This window comes from Elephantulus edwardii, unplaced genomic scaffold (genome assembly GCF_000299155.1).
Source record: "Elephantulus edwardii isolate Elephantulus edwardi_28Jun2011 unplaced genomic scaffold, EleEdw1.0 scaffold00258, whole genome shotgun sequence".
In the NCBI taxonomy this organism is placed as follows: Eukaryota; Metazoa; Chordata; class Mammalia; order Macroscelidea; family Macroscelididae; genus Elephantulus; species Elephantulus edwardii.
This window is the reverse complement of record NW_006400008.1, coordinates 1,136,300-1,153,941: the sequence shown is the minus strand read 5'-3', so window position 1 is coordinate 1,153,941 and position 17,642 is coordinate 1,136,300. Positions and strand designations below refer to the sequence as shown.

General features: G+C 36.1%; 1 protein-coding gene across 1 annotated transcript in view; it reads right to left on the bottom strand.

The window, feature by feature from the left end:
• BAI3 (brain-specific angiogenesis inhibitor 3) overlaps positions 1-17,642 on the bottom strand; it is a 1,132,296-nt gene that overhangs the window by 904,326 nt on the left and 210,328 nt on the right. The gene's annotated exons all lie outside the window — the stretch shown is intronic.

Sequence of the window (17,642 nt, the reverse complement as noted above, 5' to 3'; positions counted from 1 at the left end):
AAAATATTTTGATGACTAACCTAAGTTTTTGCTGTATGACACTTCAAGCATTCACAAAAAATCTACAAAATATAGATTATGTTCAGGTTTATGGTTACAGGCGCTATTGGCATTTGGTTTGCATTCTAAATATGTTTCTGCTTCATATCTAAAAACTGCCTCAACCTTTTCATTTAGAAAATGGGCATGACACCACACTGTTGGTACAACTCAGTGGGTTGTTAAACATGAATCTGTGGTTCTAGAGAGATTCTAAAAACCTAATTTTGCCGAACAACATACAGAATGTGAAGTTTTCCCATCTGTCTCTCATAACAGTCTTCACAGTGTACTAGAGGAGATATTTCTCCCATCCCCTAAATCCAGTTCAGAATATTTGACACATCCTCATGCCCAAAAGCCTGGATCTGCTCCAAGACCATGTCACTTGCTAGCAGTAAGTCATGCTAATGAAATCGAGTTGACTTCTGGATGCCTGATGTGATGTCCATGACAGGTTAAGGGGCTAGTTCCATTGAGAAGAATGGGTCACATCAATGTATGAGCAGTCATATATTCGCTGACTCTTGATGCTGCATTGGCATCAGTGAGCTTTGATGATTCATCATTTCAAGGATATGGTAGCTTACTAGATTGGGATCATTTTGCTTTACTTTGTCAAGATAGCATCTTCCAGTAAGTTTCATGTATCAGGTAAAACAAAATTTGGCCTCAGCTTTCAATTTAATGCCTTTGAAGACCCTTTGCACACGTCTGTGCAGAAATTCTCAATCTTCTTTCATTTCAGTTGACAGTCTGCCCTAAACACCTTTGAGAGATGAGTTGGATATTTTCCCTCTGTATATGTTATACCTATCATGATCACATATACTAGTTTCCTTAGCTACCAGAGAAAGCAACAGAATCACATTCTTCGGACCCAGTTTTCTAGAACTAAAGAACCTGTTTATTTTTCAGGTTCACCATCATTTCCCAGGTGTCCAAAGAGATATTCCCCTTGATTCTGTGGCTTCTATCAGAGACAATTCTTGTTAGCACTGGCATGTAATATGAATTTACATATTTTGCTTTCTAATATAAATTATCCTTGCCTGATGGAAAGACAGAAGTATTCAGAGCAGGTACAAGATTTTGGAAAAAAAATTTTACATTCTTCCCAGAACTCTGAATCAGGCATATTAGTTTACATAGAGATATGATAAAAATATTAATGTCTGCAGATACTTGTCCACTGCATACTTGTACAAGTAAACTAAGGTGAGTTAACTTGGTAGAGTATGTTGGCATTAGGAAAAATACACCATCATTACGCTTTTCGAGATAAGAGATGATAAATCACGGTTTCCATTTCCATTTTCCTATTACACATAGAAGAAGAAAATAAAATGCAACTTATCTGTCTGAATTTTTCAATAATAGGACTGTATTGTAAAACAAAAGCAGATTTCCAATGTTATGGATTCAAACTTGCAGAAAATATAGGTCTGCTAGACTGTTTTGCAATATTTTCTATAATCAAGGAGCTAAAATGGGTCACAGTATAATACTTTATATCTTTTTTTCCAAACCCAAAGGCCATGTAGGAGTTTGACCTAATTAAAGCTCTGTAAAAGGCTTTTTAATTTTTCCAGTACTGTGAATTTTTTTCTTCATTATGAAATAAAGTGTAATGATTTCTTCCTGATTATTTCATATGAAATTTTTCAAGAAAATCAAAGTAGATTAATAGCTTTGGAAGCAAAGGTGACACTTAAGGACTACAGCTTTTCATTGAGTTTCCACTATAATCTGCAATATCAATTTTCTTAGCTTTGTTTACTTTCCATTACTCATAATTGCTTCTTTTAATTGGAGCAAGCTAGCCTTGTTGAGACTTCCCTTGAGAGTGATGTTGGCAGAGATGATTGACGGCTCTCTCTCCCCCACTCTGCAATCCTGAAATCGCAAATGTCAGTTAGCAGGTTTCTCTCTCCACTGTTTGAGAGTGGGAGTCTGCATTTGGTGGAAAGGAGTCTGGGTGCACATCTTTCTGAATAAATGCATATAAATTATGCATTCAAATTACTGAATACAGGGGCAGAAAGATACCTGGAGAGGTCAATGACTCCATCCATTCTTCAGAAACCCTGGACAGGTGAAACTGCACGATTATATTTAACCATCCCTCAGTTGGATGGGGTAGGGGGTGGAAAAGGATATTAATCATTCCCTACATTCGCAAGCACTTTTTTATATTAGGATTCTTGGACTAAGATTCTTTTTTAACTTCTTTACCTGGGAAAAAAATGTGACAAGACTTGGTCTCTTTTTGTTTTCTTTTAAAGACCAAGTTAAAATTAAGATACTATTAAAGAGTCCAGTAAATGGGAAGAAATAAGAAAGAAAACTGTAGGGAGCAACAAAGTCTGTCTCTTCTGGATCCTGGCTTTAGTGCTTTTGGCACCAAAGCATGCAAGGATAATTCTGAGCCCTGACAAAGAGCAGTGAGCTACCGTGTCCTCCAAGGTTTTACTTGTAAAATGCCTAAAACACTCATAAATAACATAAAGGAATTTATTAATTCAAGAATAACATATGAATGAGCTATAGTTATTATGATTAACAAGATGTGTATTTCTTAAACATAGAAAAGTTATATTTGACACCCGGGCTGGATTCACCATGGACTGAGGGAGAGAAGAGAAGAATTTCTCAGAGTGAAGACTCATAACTGGCAGCTGAGATAGAGAAGTTTCTAGCTTTTTTTTTTTTGTATGAGAGAAAATGGAGTCCTGCTATTCTTATCTGTGGCTTTTTAAACCATAGAGCAGGAGGAAGTCACGGTCAAGCATTTTATTTGAAATAGTTACACTGGGCCATCACCATGTCAGTCACTATTCTGAGTGCTTTATAGATACTAAGTTATTTAATCATGTCTATCAATGATAATAAGGCAATGTGAGGGTCACTGCTAAGGAATATAGCATAAAATAATGTTTCTGGAAACTGCTATCTGGAGCACATTTGCACACAGGAATTGCAGCTTCTGCTTTAGGTTCCCTGCCTTGTCTTGAAAGAAAACTGTCCTTCTCTCACGGCTATAGCATAGGTTGCCACTGCAAAGTACTGAGGGCTTATACTTCTTCAGGGTTTCCCATGCAGGAAGACAGCCACTTTCCCATGCCTGGTCCAGGCTTTCCCAGGTGAAAGAAATATAAACAGCAGCTAATTGCCTTGGCCCAGTTCTCATTCGTCCTAATTTCTGTTGACCAACCATCTACATGGAAGTCATTGAGAAATATTACCTAGAATTGAAGTGAGAAGTGGGTGGAGATGAGAAATCAATTTTTTTTTTAGTTCATAGCTTGTGAAAGTATAGCCATAAGTGACTTATAGAGATGATATCATTCCATGCATAGAGGAAAGGTTATTTTTACCTTTTTTATCTCTGCTTTACAGGTGAGACCAAAGCCATGAGGATTTCTTTCCATCATTTCAGATCTGTCTCTTGCTCAAGTTTATCTGCCTGTTAAATATGTGAAGAAGTGCCCTTGTATCCAAAAAATGGTTATCTCTTATGCATAATCCTCCCAGAGAAAATATAAGCTCTCTTAAGAAAACTAGTTAATGGTCTTAAGTGCCTAATGTTGGTGTAATGTGCTGTTGAGTTAGAACCAATTCGTAGCTGACTGTCCAGCAGGTTTTCAGAGGCAGTAAATGACATGAAAGGAGATTGCCCATCTTCTCGTGGAGCAGCTGGTGGATTTGAAACATATACTTTTGAGATGGTAGCTTAGCTTCTTACCACTAGGCCATCAGAGCTTCCTAACTACCTATTTGTTGTAGTTGTTAGGTATTGTCCAGTACAACTCATGGTGACTCTGTGAATAACCAACCTGAAACCTGCTATATATATCCTGTACCATCTTCATCATCTCTGACATGCTAGAGTCCAATGCTCAAGTATCATGTCAATCAATCTTGTTGGGGGCCTTCTCCTCCTTCACTGGCTCTCCATATTTCCTAGGATGTTGTCCCTTACCAAGGAATAACCTCAATTAGTTATTATGTCCAAAGTATGACTCCAAGGAGCTTTCTTGCTGCATTTTTCCCAAGACATATGTATTTATTCTCTTTGCAGTCCATAGGATATTCAGTACTCTTCTTTTCCAGACCCACAACTCAAAAGCATCAATTATTCATATCTGTCATCCTCATTGACTGTCCAGCTCTCAAATGTGTAGCAGATGATTTAGAAGACCATGGCCTGAATCAGGTGTACCTTAGTGTTCAAACTGACATCATTGCTCTTCAATATTTTGGAGAGGTGCCTGAAATTGGACTTGCCCAATGCAAAACATCTCCTGATTTCCTATTGTGATACCAAGGGTGTTGATTGTTGATCCAAATAAGATTAAATCATTTGCAGCTTCAATCATTACTCCATCTACCATAATATTGGCTATTGGTCCTGTGGTGAGGACTTTGTGTTCTTGATGTTGAGATACTATCCATACTGAAGGCTGTAGACCTTCCTTGATCTTTTGCAACAAGCATTTTATATCCTCACTTTCAGCAAGCAAGGTCATGTTATCTGCAAAACAGAGCTTCCTAACCACCAATTTGTTGTAACTGTTAGGTATTACCCAGTAAAACTCATAGTGACCCTGTGGATAACAAACCTGAACCCTGTCCTATTCTGTATCAATATTATCTCTGACACTCTAGAGCCGAATGCTGAAGTAACTGTGTCAACCCAGTTTGTGTCAACACTTCCTATCCTTCAATGACCCTCCATCTTTCCAACCATTGGCCACTGATGAGTCTTCCTCCAATCTTGATGCAACATTCCTCTTCATAGTCAAGCTTTGCAAATTATGTGTTCAGTGTGCAGACTGAATAGGTACGGAGAACGGATACATCCCTGATACTTAATTTTCCTTATTTTAAACTATGCACTAAACTACTCCATTCAAACAACAGCATCTTGATCTAGGTATAGATTTCTCAGGATCAAAATTAAGTGTTTTAGGATTCTCACTCTTCACACAGTTAATCATAGTTTGTTATGATACACAAAGTATGCATTTGCTTAGTCAATAAATCACAAATAGACGTTCTTCTGATATTCTCTTCTTTAAGCCAGGATCCATCTGACATTAGCAATGACATTCCTGCTGCCATGGCCTCTTCCAAAGCCAGTGTTAATTTCTGGCAGTTCCTTTTATTTGCCATTTTTTAAAATTATCTTCAGGAGTAGTTTGCTTGCACATTAATATTAATGATAATGTTCAATAATTTCCACATTCTGGTTGATTGCCTTTTTAGAGATAGTCTATGTGGATCTCTTCCAGTCTGTTCCCCACACAACTGTGCTCCAAATTTCTGGTATAAACTGATGAGCACATCCAGGGCTGTGTCTGTTGAAATATGTCTATTGATATTCTACTGATTCATGAAGCCTTATTTTTGCCAGTGCCTTCAGTAAAGCTGACCTTCATCTTGTATGAACATTGTTCATGTAGTACTTATTTATAGAGTACTTCTGAAATCTTCCAGTATAAATGAATTCTTTCTGCTACAGTGATTCTGTGTATTATTTTTCATCTTCTTTTTATGAAATTAATATCATTCTTGGATGTTTCCTGGTCTTCCTGCAAGATTTTGCCCATAGGATCTCTCAGTATTGCAATTTGAGGCTTGAGTTTCTTTATTTGTTTCAGCTTGAAGAATGCTGAGTGAGTTCTTCCCTTTTTATTCTCAGATAACCAAAAGATTGGTTGGTTAGATTTACCAGTTACTTTTTTAGCTGGTAATCCCTTAAAGAGCACAACCTACCAAAACCTATGGGTCAAGTCTGCGGTTGTTGTGTACCTTTGAACTGGCACTGACTCACAGCTGACACTACAGTGAGTTTTCAGAGGAAGTCAGTCAAATGGCAGTAACTCATATCCTTCTCTTGTAGAACAGCTGATGGATTTGAGATTGTAGGGCATTCTCTTACTACTAGACAACCAGAGCTTCCATTGAGGAGTCTCTTATTCTCCCATGGAGTAAACCTAGTCAGTCATATATGGTCACTGTGAGTAAACACAGACTTGATGGTAAACATAACAGAATAATCCATTATTTATTTGTTTTCTTTTACATCACACATGTACCAGATGTATTTTTTTTGTTAACAAATGCTAAGCTAATTCTCTCAAATCTTCATTTCGAATTTTCCCCTTTTATTTCAAAAGCCAGGTGGCACTTTCTCAAAAGTTTCAAATCGAGATACCATTTGACCCAGCAATTCCACTACTGGGAATATACCCCAGAGACCATAACTCACATCCAAGCAGATATATGCACACCTATGTTTATCGCAGCTTTGTTCACAATAGAAAGGAAATGGAAACAACCCAAGTGCCCATCAACAAACGAATGGATAGAGAAGCTGTGGTATATTCCCACAATGGAGTACTACGCTGCACTGAAAAACAAGGAACTCTTGCAATATCATTCAAAACAGGTGACCCTGGAAGGTATTATGCTGAGTAAAATATCTCAGTCACAAAAAAGACAAATACTGTGTGGTGCCACTGTTGTAGAATGGGACTGACATCAGGGTTGCAGTAAGACTGAGAAAGACTAGATAAATTATGTATACTGCATTGAAACAGATGAGGGAGAGAACGATTTAAAAGTGATATATGATAGTGTATTATGGTTATCACAAGAGTCCAGAATTAAGGTTGCATAGTGTTGTGTACGGTGGTGGTGGTGGGGAGATTGTATACCAATGAAAGAATTTTTCTTTTAGTTTTCAAAGAGAGGAGAGAACTGGTGGGGAGGGATGGGCAGGGAGAAAAGTGCAACAATGAATGAATGGAAATCCAAAATCTCTGCAAATGTTCATCAAAAATAAAATAATTTTTTTAAACCCCAAGAAGCAAAACCAGCTCTCACTTTCCTGACCCTCTTGAAAATGTAAACAAAGAAATTTATCAATATCTCATGGTCTAAATCAGAAATTACATGTTAATTTAGAGAAACGAGCTCCACATCCAACTTCCATCTCTCCATGATTGCCTCACTACTGAACCTCCTCATAGGTTAGAACTTCAGAAGCGCCCTCCCCATTGTCCATCCCAAATACCTTCTGTTTCACCCACAGAATCAGAGTGATAATTCTTTTCAGTTTTATTTCCATCTTTTACATTATAACCTTAGGCCTCATTTGTAAGGGTGTTGCTATCACACCCAAACTTAATTATATTAGTTCTATCCTATTCCAAGTCTTCCAAGAGTCTTCTGTGCAAACAGAACAAGGGGACCAAACCTTTAATATGGATTGCATTGCAATGTCAGGAAAGGACAGATAATTACCTTTGGACCTAAAGTCAGTATAATGATGGATGGAGAAGACATTGAAACTGTCAACTTCCTCTTTGTTGGATCTATGATAAACATCCTTGGTAAAAGTAGTCAAGAAATAAGGAGACATATTGCATTGGGAAAGTCTTCAGTTAAAAACCTCTCCAAATTATTGATAAGCAATGATATCAATTTGTGTGTCTGATTCAGACAATGTTCTTTCTGATCACTGGCTATACATCTGAGAGCTTAACAATGAATAAGGATGACAGAAGAGTTGATGAGCTGAGCTGTTGGAGAATAGTGCTGGAAATCTCATGGACTCCCAAAAGAACAAATAAATATGTCTTGTAGAGGTGCAACCAGAAAGTTCTTTGGAGGCACACACCCTTTTGGCATGTTGCTAAGGAGGGGCTTTTCCTTGGAGATGGACATGACGCTTGGAAGGGTGGAGGTTCTGCAATGGAGAGGAAGACCTTTGACCAAGTAGATCGACATGATAACGTGCTGGGAAAGACAGAAGATGAGCAAAAGAGAAGATCTTCAACAAGATGTATTGACATAGATATTGTAACAATGGGCTTAAACATGGAAAAGATCATGAATGGCACAGAATAGGGCAAGGTTCTGTTGTTCATCGGATCACGATTAGTCGTAATTGTCTCATGGCATCTAAAAAGAACAATATTTTCTATGACACATTATAGTTATTCAGAAAATTATAAATTTCATCCAATTCTGCACTAACCTGGATCATGTGATTTTACTACTTCTCTCTTTAAGAAGAATGGAAATTCTAGAATAATCATGTAACATCTATGCCAAAATCAAGAAGCTGCTTTCTGAATGGAATAAGGAAACATTTTATGATTTAAAATCAGAAAGAGTTTGCATCAGTCCTGTATGTTTTCTTCATACCTATTCAATCTGTATGCTGGGCAAATAATTTGTGAATCCAGACTATGAAGAAGAATGTGGCATCACAATTGAAGGAAGACTCATCAACAACCTGTGCTATACAGATGATACAACCTTGCTTGCTTGCTGAGGATAAGGAGGATCGGAAGTGCTTTTTGTAGAAGACCAAAGACTACAGCCTTCAATATGATTGCAAAAGGTGCACCCAGAGTGTTTCTTAGAGATAAAATGGGAAAGCTTCATCTTTCATACTTTGAACATGTTACGAGGAGAGGCTATTCTCTGAAAAAGAATATTATGATTGGAAGGGTGGAGAGTCAGTGAAAGAGAGGAAGACCCTCATCAACACAGACTGAAGCAATAGGTTCAAGTATATCAGAGATGGTGAAGATAGCTAAGGATAAACCAAGATTCAGATCTGCTGTTTTTAGGGTCGCTATGAGCCATTCTTGGCTCGACAGCACCTAACAAGACTTTTCTACTCAGAAACCAGAGGTTGTTTTGTTTTTAAAATCACCAGTATCTGGCATCTTGAAACTGAAACATTTCCTTAGGAAAAATATTTATTTATAAGATAATGTGCTATAATCTATTATTTATCCCTTAATAAAAGTTATTTTTAACATATAATTTATTAATTTAGAGACAAGGTTTGCATCAAATGCCAAGAAAAGGCCTATCTACTTAGATCTAATATCCTGATTTGCTCTTCTGGCTCCAAAACAGTAAAAAAAAAAAGTATTCCTTAAAGTCACTGAAGATACGGCATTTTTGCCAGAGTTGCACTGTCTTTGCTAACTAAAACAGTTATATATTCAAAATAGACAGGAAATTCTTTCACTCTTTTCAAATAGTCTTACATTCTTTACAAAGCACAACCAAAGTATATGAATGAAAAGAAGTAAAAACACAAATCCAGTATGCAAATAACTACCATCTCATTTGACAAACAAGTTCCTAAAGAAAGAGAAAATTATCAACATTGTTGATGATTATGTTGTTAAAGGTTATGAATCATGTAAAAATATAGAAAATATTTTTAAATGTCCCTTCCAATGTTTCTGTTGATTTGCTTCTTTAGTTCCTCTCTGGCTGCATATGAAGCAAACAGGCAACTCAGTACATAAAGTGATGAGAGGAGGATCTTCATGTCCCTGACCTTGTAACTCAGGCAGAGATGTGCATTATCAAAATTAGACATCAGTACTTTTGCAACCACTTATCAGAGAGTGCTGTTGTCCTCCTAATGTATTTGTTCCAGAATGCCTGTCCTACGAGCCAAATAATCAATAAGAGATCTGGGATGAAAATGACAATGGAGTCTCGGAATTCAATTACTGGGCATGAGTATAAAACAAGAGTAAAAGAAGTTCACAGACTTTCCCCCTCCTACTTTTAGGATGATTAAGACAGTGAGTATCAGTGGAAAAGGGAGGTGGTATCATTCAAAATGTTGAAAGCATAAATATATGCAATATTGTGTTTTACGAGTCAATTTCCAATAGTGTCAACAGTTAATCATTCCAAATTCAGCAAATGTTCTTAATGGTCCTTAAAGTGGGTGGTAAGATAAACTTAGTTGATACTCAGTAAGAAGAGAATATTGAAAGAAGTCCTCACCTGATTGATATCTATTCTTTCACTATGTTAAATTTCTTTAAAAATAACAATTGTCTCAATATTTCAGTGAATAAATATGGCAAGAAATATTTGCACAAACCCATCTGTTTCAAGGAAATTTAGGGAAACTTAAATTTTTATATTTATAACTTTAAAGCACATCAACAGAGAACTGCCTGAAGTGTAGGCTGGGCTTAGAAAAGGCTATGGTATTAGGAATATTATAATGTTGGGTGGATCTTGGCTGAAAGCAGGGAATACCAGAGGAATGTCCATCTGTGTTTAATTGACTATGCAAAAACATTTGACTGTGTAGATCACAATAAACTGTGGCTGACTCTGAGAAGAATGGGAATCCCAGAACACTTGACTGTGGTTATGCGAAACCTATACTTGAACCAGGAGGCAGTCATCCATACAGAGCAAGGAAACACTGAATGATTCAAAATTTGGAAAGGTATGCATCAAGGATGTGTCCTATCTCCATCTATCTCAATCTGTATGCAGAACAGATTATCCAGGAGGCTGGGCTCTACGAGGAGAAATGTGGCATTAGGATTGGAGGTAGACTCATCATTAATCTGTGTTATGCAGATGACAAAACCCTGTTTGCTGAAATTTAAGAAGACTTCACATGCTTGCTGCAGAAGGATAAGGACTGTTGCCTTCAATATGGATTGAAGCTCAACATCAAGAAAACAAAGATTCTCAGTACTGGGCTGACTGGCGGTGTCATAATGGATGGTGAAGAGACTGAGATTGTCAACAGCTTAAGTTTGCTTGGCTCTACAATCAACACTCTTGTTACCAGCAACCAGAAAATTAAAAGATTAATTGCATTACAAAGTCTGCTGTCAGAGACCTCTCCGAAGTACTGAAGAGCAACAATGTCAGTTCAGAGACTAAGGTGTGCGTGATAGAGGCCATGGTCTTTGCAATTAGTTGTTATGCATCAGAAAGCTGGAAAATGACTAGGGATGATAGGAGGCAAATTAATGCCTTTGAGCTGTTACACTGTAGAAAAGTTTGGACTGCTAGGAAAACAAACAACTTCACTCTGGAGAGGGTGAAGCCAGGATGCTCCTTGGAGGCAAGGATTCTGAAGCTTCGTCTGACATACTTTGGACATGTTGCAAGGAGGGATCAGTCCTTGGAGAGGGACATCATGCTTAGGAGGGTGGAGGGAGAGTGCAGGAGTGGAAGACCCTCTGTGAGGTGGATTGATTCAGTGACTATGGTAATTGTGATAAGTGTGTTGGAGACAATAAGAATGGCAAGGGATAGAGCAGGGTTTAGGGCTATTGTGCATAGGGTCGCTATGAGTTGTAGGCAACTCAAAAGCACATAACAACAACTACAAAGAACAGTGCTGGTTATAATAGATCAAAATTCCTATCATTATATCAATTGATATATCCTATTTTTTAAAAATCCCACAAAGTACATGTACAAAACATGAAGTATATGAATGGTAATATGCAAACCAATAACAATTTTTAAAAAATTCGACTAATATGATTCAAATGCATTATAATGTTCTATTAGAGTATCAGTGGAGACTTCATAATATCTTCTATATGCTGTATCATGCTCTGTTTAGATTTAGCATTCTTCACATTCAAAGGACTACAACTTACATGAGGACAAAAAATTAACATGCTTGATTTCAATTTCATTTTTAATTGAATCAATTTTTTTCTTTTTCCTTATGATACCCAGTATATACTGCTATTTTTTTCACCTTTTCTAATACTCCTCATTTAACCACTACCTTTAAGTCGATTTCTACTTAGAGCAACACTCCATGGGCTTCCTTAGGTTTTAAAACTTTATCAGAAGAGATTTCCCACCTTTCTTCTGAGGAGTAGCTAGCAAATTCGAATCACTGACTTTTCAGTTAGCACATCACGTAAGACACAAACATCACTTGTTTACACAAAATGAATATTTTTTTAAAAGTGAACTGGGGGAGTAGAGGAAGGAGGGAGGGGTAAAAATATGCAACAATGAATGAAAGAAAATTTAACTTTTCTATAAATTTCCTTAAAGTCACAATTAAAAATTCTTTTAGAATGTTTTTTATATTACAGAAAAAATAAGTTATGTCACTAAAGGAAAAATTTTTGTTCTGAAGATGTTCTTTTACTAGAAAGATATCTGAGTACAGCTTCAATCATACATGATATAACTACTTCTCTACTAAAATTCTCCAGTTTTACATTTTCATTTTATGTCAAAACATTAACATATAGCATATAATATTCCTGATATTTTATGGCTAATAACTATAAGAGTTTTATTCTAAAAATATTATTATGTTTAATAGTACAGAATTATATATGAGTTATGATATTGGCAATGAATACTAACTATATGAAGACTTGCCAAAAGAATGAACATTTCTATCTTGAAAGAAGTACAGGGGAGCTCTGGTGGCCTAGTGGCAAGGAGCTGCAACTACAATCCCAGAGGCTCACGGTTCAAATCCACCAGACGCTCTGCCGGGAAAAGGAGGGACAATCTCCTCCTGTACCAGTCAGATCTGATTTGACGGTACACACACACAAAAATTAAAAAAAAAAAAAAAAAAAAAAAAAAAAAAAAAAAAAAAAAAAGAAGTACAACCAGAAAGCTCCTTAGAAGTGAAGATGTTGAAGTATCTCCTATAGTTTGGACATGGTTTCAGTAGATATCAATTCATAGAAAAGGATATCATGCTTGGTAAAATGGACAGTCAACGGAAAAAAGAGGAAGATTTGCCTGTAATTAGATGGATTGACTGAATTGAACCTGAGGCTGCAAGCACAGGCTTAAACACAGAAATAAGAGAGGATTGTTCAGGTGCAGTCAGGGTCTAGTTATGTTTTATATTAGGGTTCCTATAAGTCAGATCACCTCAATAGCATCTAGAAACAACAGCAGACTTTTATGAGAAAAATTGTACGACATGTTTGTTCTTAAAATATTTTTAATCGTAACATCTTGTGTGCAACATAAAATGATTTATTTATTTTAATTAGTTTATTAATAAGATCTGAAAAAGACCAGGCATTTTGCAACTGATATATTTCGTGATATGTAGATGTGAAAATAATTTTGTTCATAAAATCATGTAACTCAGGAGCTAAAATTAGACAGGTTTTACAACCTTATGCTGCCAACTCACATCCATAAGGTTCAAATCCACCAGCTGTTCTGCAGAAGAAATATGGGCAATTCCCTCCTTTGCAATTTACTGCCTCTGAAAACCTGTTGTAAGGTCAGCTGCAACTTGACAATAGACAACAACACAGTGATAAAGAAGAAAGAGAGTATATAAAAACTTACATCACCTGGCATTAGAAATTTAAAATCTAGTGTAATTAAAATAAATACAAGATGCACAAACTAGTATTTTTTTTGTAAACCATGGATTATAAAGAATACATTTAAAAGAGGCATTTCTCGTTATCCAGATTTCAGTGTGATTTACTCGTTACAACACCAATTGATTTGTGTGTTAATAATTAACAAATACTCGGTGTTTGTAGAATAAATAAGTCACCATATACTTTCTTTAAATAGGCAAACTGTATAGTCATTAAGAGGAAGACCCTCAATGAGATGCATTGATTCAGTTATTGGGGTAACTTACTGTCAAAGTCAGAATAGAGCAAGATTCAGGGCTGTTGTACATAGGGTTGCTATAAGTCACAAGTGACTCAATGGTACAGAACAATAACACAACTATAGTTACTAAGCAGTAATACTAAATGTAGGGAGCTCTGGTGACCTAGTGGCAAGAAGCTGTGCTGCAACCAGAAGGCACTGGATTCGAGGTCACGAGCTGTTCTGCGGAGGAAGGAAGGACAATCTCCCTCCTGTAAAATTAACTTCCTCTGAAAACCCATGGGAGGGACAGCTACGGTTAGATTCCAGCTCTACAGTACACAACAACAATACTGACTGTAAAGGACCTAAAGAAGGAGATAGAGAACAAGTGAAAAAGAAATTAAAATACCACTAATTGAGATCAATTAGTGTATTTGTTAACAATGATCTTTAAGGGCAATTAATTCATTAAAACAATCAATAAAATGTTAAGCATGCAAATGCACCATTATGTTTAAAATATCTTTACCTAAGGAGTCTTGGCAACCATGTTAAAGCAAAAAAAATTGTCTTTATTCTTTAAATTTAAATTATTATCTAGAGAACTAATTACTGCTTAGCCTTACTACTACTTCTAGAGCTGGAATTACTAATAAAACTTATAGAATATATCTATAGAAAACCATAGATGAGCTCCTTTCATATGTAGAGCATTTGTGTGAGTAGGCATAGTTCCTCTGAAACAATGACCAGTATATACTACAACCTTGAAAGTTCACACTATGTAAGAAAAAAGGTCCTAGTGAAAGATATCTAGGAAAATGCATAGCAACAAAATAATGTAAAAGAAAACTTGAAAATAAATAAACTTATTTCAGAAAGAATAAACATAATGTAGAGGGAATAAAAGATTAAGATTAAAAAGCAAATATGTTAAATAAAAATCGACAACAAAAATATACTTGATATACACAACAAAAATCATTATTTGACTTTGTGGAAGAATTAAAAAAAATCTATGAATACTAAATAAGAAAAAGATGAGTCACATATAAAAATGTATCATATTATAATGACATAATTGTCTTTAAAACATAAAATCTATTTCAAAATATGTGGTTAAACTTGAAAATCTAAGTGAAACACTGCTAGAAACACACATAGAAATGAAATTATGACCAGGGAAAAGAATGAATAGGTAAAAAGAATAATAAAAACCTTCTCAAAAATTTTTCTTCTTAAGTCTCTTTTTGCAGATTTTCTTTTAGTAAATTTTAAAAATACATATGTTGAGTGGTTCAGAAAAAATATAAAGGTATTCAATTTTATGTATAATATTATATATTATATATATTAATATTAGTATAATATTAATCTTGTGACAATAGAAGACATGTGTGGGAAGAAAATAATGTTCATTAAACTTCTAAATAAGGGTGCATTAAAAATTAAAAGAACCTTGCAGGTTTTAATAATGTTCATATAGATAGAGAAAAGATTGAAATTATCAACAATTTCACCTTGGATACGCAAATAACTTTGGTACCGGCAGTCAGGAGATCAGAAACATTGCACTGGTAAAGTCTGCCTGCAGTCAGAGACCTCTCCAAATTACTGAGGTGAAATGATGTCAGTTTGAGGACTCAGATGGACTTGATTCAGGCCATGGTCTTTGCAATCACTTGCTATGTATCTGAGAGCTGGACAATGAATAAGGTTGGCAGAAGAATTGATGTCTTTGAATTGTGATGCTGGAGAAGAGTACTGACTGTCTCATGGACTGCCCAAAGAACAAACAGTATGTATTGAACAAGGTACAGAGTGCTCCTTAGAGGCAAAGGTGATAAAGCTTCATCTCACATACTTTGGGCATATTGCCAAGAGAGACTATTTCTTGGAGAGAGTTATATCACTCTTGGAAAGGTGAAGAGTCAACCAAAGAGAGGATGGATTGAAATAGTGATGGGAGCAATAGCTCAAGTATGTCAGAGATACTTAGAATGGCACAGGTTAAAACAGGATTCAGGAAGGACCAGTCCTTAGAGAAGGACATCATGGTCAAAAGGGCAGAGGACAGCATAGGAGAGGAAGACCCTGGACAAGATGGGTTGACACACTCACTGTGGCAAGGGAGGCTGATGTGTCTTGATCGACTCAATATAGGACAGAGTTCAGAGCTATTATTCATAGGGTCACCATGAATCATAGCTGACTTAGTGGCACATAACAACACAAATGAGTCAGACTCAACTCAACGGCACCTAACAACAACAACAACATCAGTGTCCTAACATGGCCTGAGAACCAAATTTCTTCTGAAATTAGGCTACTATTTAATGTCCTAAGCAGCTATCCTGTCCCTTAAGACCACTGAGGAGGAGTAGAACCACCCACTGTAGGAGGTAGATGGGAAACACAACAACAAAATGGACTTATTTTTCAGCATACAGATGTGCAAACTATTTAGCTAGAAGACAAGATTTAAAATAATGTTTCTATATTTTAGAAATTATAAGTTTACCAAAAAGATAAATTATACCATTTGAGTATTTCCCCCTTGTTTTCCACTATATGCCATAAATCTAAGCTCCACATTGACTGCAGCTGACAAATTTATTCAGAGAACTGGACATGCTGCTATTATTGTGTCCTGTGGTAGTCTCAGTAATTGGACATTGAATCTAGCTAGAATTCATACTCAGTTACGGTTTGCTGAGGGAAAATTTATCCTGGCAAATGGTATGATTTTCTCTAGCTAGAATCCTAAAAGGGACACAGTCCACCTGCATGGACAGCTGCTACTTCACAGACTTTGCCAGCAGCCACTGTTAAATAGAGTTATGTAGACATTATTTGTTGTTTTCCTTCTGACCAACCAAGATGAGTTGGACCTGAGTTGAAGCCTTGACTTCCTTTGATTGTTTCTGAACTTGATTAGCAAACAATACTCAACAGTATCATTTTATCTGGTTCTGTCCAAAATAATCCTCTGATACTCGACAAATTACTTATCTCATTTTAATAAGGCTTAACAAGGAAAATTAACCTCCTATACATTCTTAATTAATTTTCAATGAATTTTAACATCTCTATTAGGAAAAATGTCTATCCAACTAACAACTAGGATTTTAATATCTGTTATTGAAACATGGAAACCAGTCCTATGGAAGAAAGGTCCTTGAGAAATGCCTCTGTGTGTGTGTGTGTCTGTGAGTATGAAAACAAGCACACCATTATAGGGAATAAATGAAGTATTTACCAAGAAATTTCCCTTCGATTTTGGTGGCATAAGAAGCTAGTCTAAAAGTATTATATTTTAGGGCATTATTTTTATCGTAGGAGTATGCAATGAGGGTTGCAGAGTGGATTATATTTGGGGATAGGGGGTAGGGTTTGGGGAGGTGCAGGGGGGCGGATTGTGTACCAATGAGGGAGTCTTTCTTTTGCTTTTCAAGGAGAGGAGCAAATGGGGGGGAGGGGTTTGTGCGGGGAGAAGGGTGCAACAATGAATGAATGGAATCCCCAAATCTCTGTAGATGTTCATTGAAATGAAAAATAAACAACCTAAATTTAAAAAAAAAAAAGAGCCCACATTCTGCAAAAAAAAAAAAAAGAAGCTAGTATCATTTGCAACGACTAATGACTTTTTTTATATGATGGTCAAGTGATATATAAATGATACAAAACTTAGGCATACTGAATTGCTTGCTGCTGCTCATATATTATGCACTTAGTCAAGATAATAATGGAAAAGAATTGGCCTAACTAGCAAATTGGGTAATTAAATATAATTTTCCATGTTAAGGATACATTGACTAGAATGAAACCAAGGTATAGTCCTTAAAATGAAATAAAAGAAATTATTTCAAATAATTATCATATTATTTCAGTTAGTGAACAAAAAGTTTATGAAATCCTCTTAGGTAAAATTTTATAACACACGATAATGCTAATGAAAGAATTTGTGCTATTAACTTCCATTTTCTTCAATAATAGAACTTGACTCTCACCCTTTAATTGACCTATTTTGTTTGGCTTTTCTGGAAAGAAGTTGTCCTTTTTTACATACTAAGGGGTTTTTGCAGATGACACAACCCTGCTTGCTGAAACTGAGGAGGACCTCATGCACTTGCTGTGAAGGGTCAAGGACTGCAGCCTTCAGTATGGACTAAGGC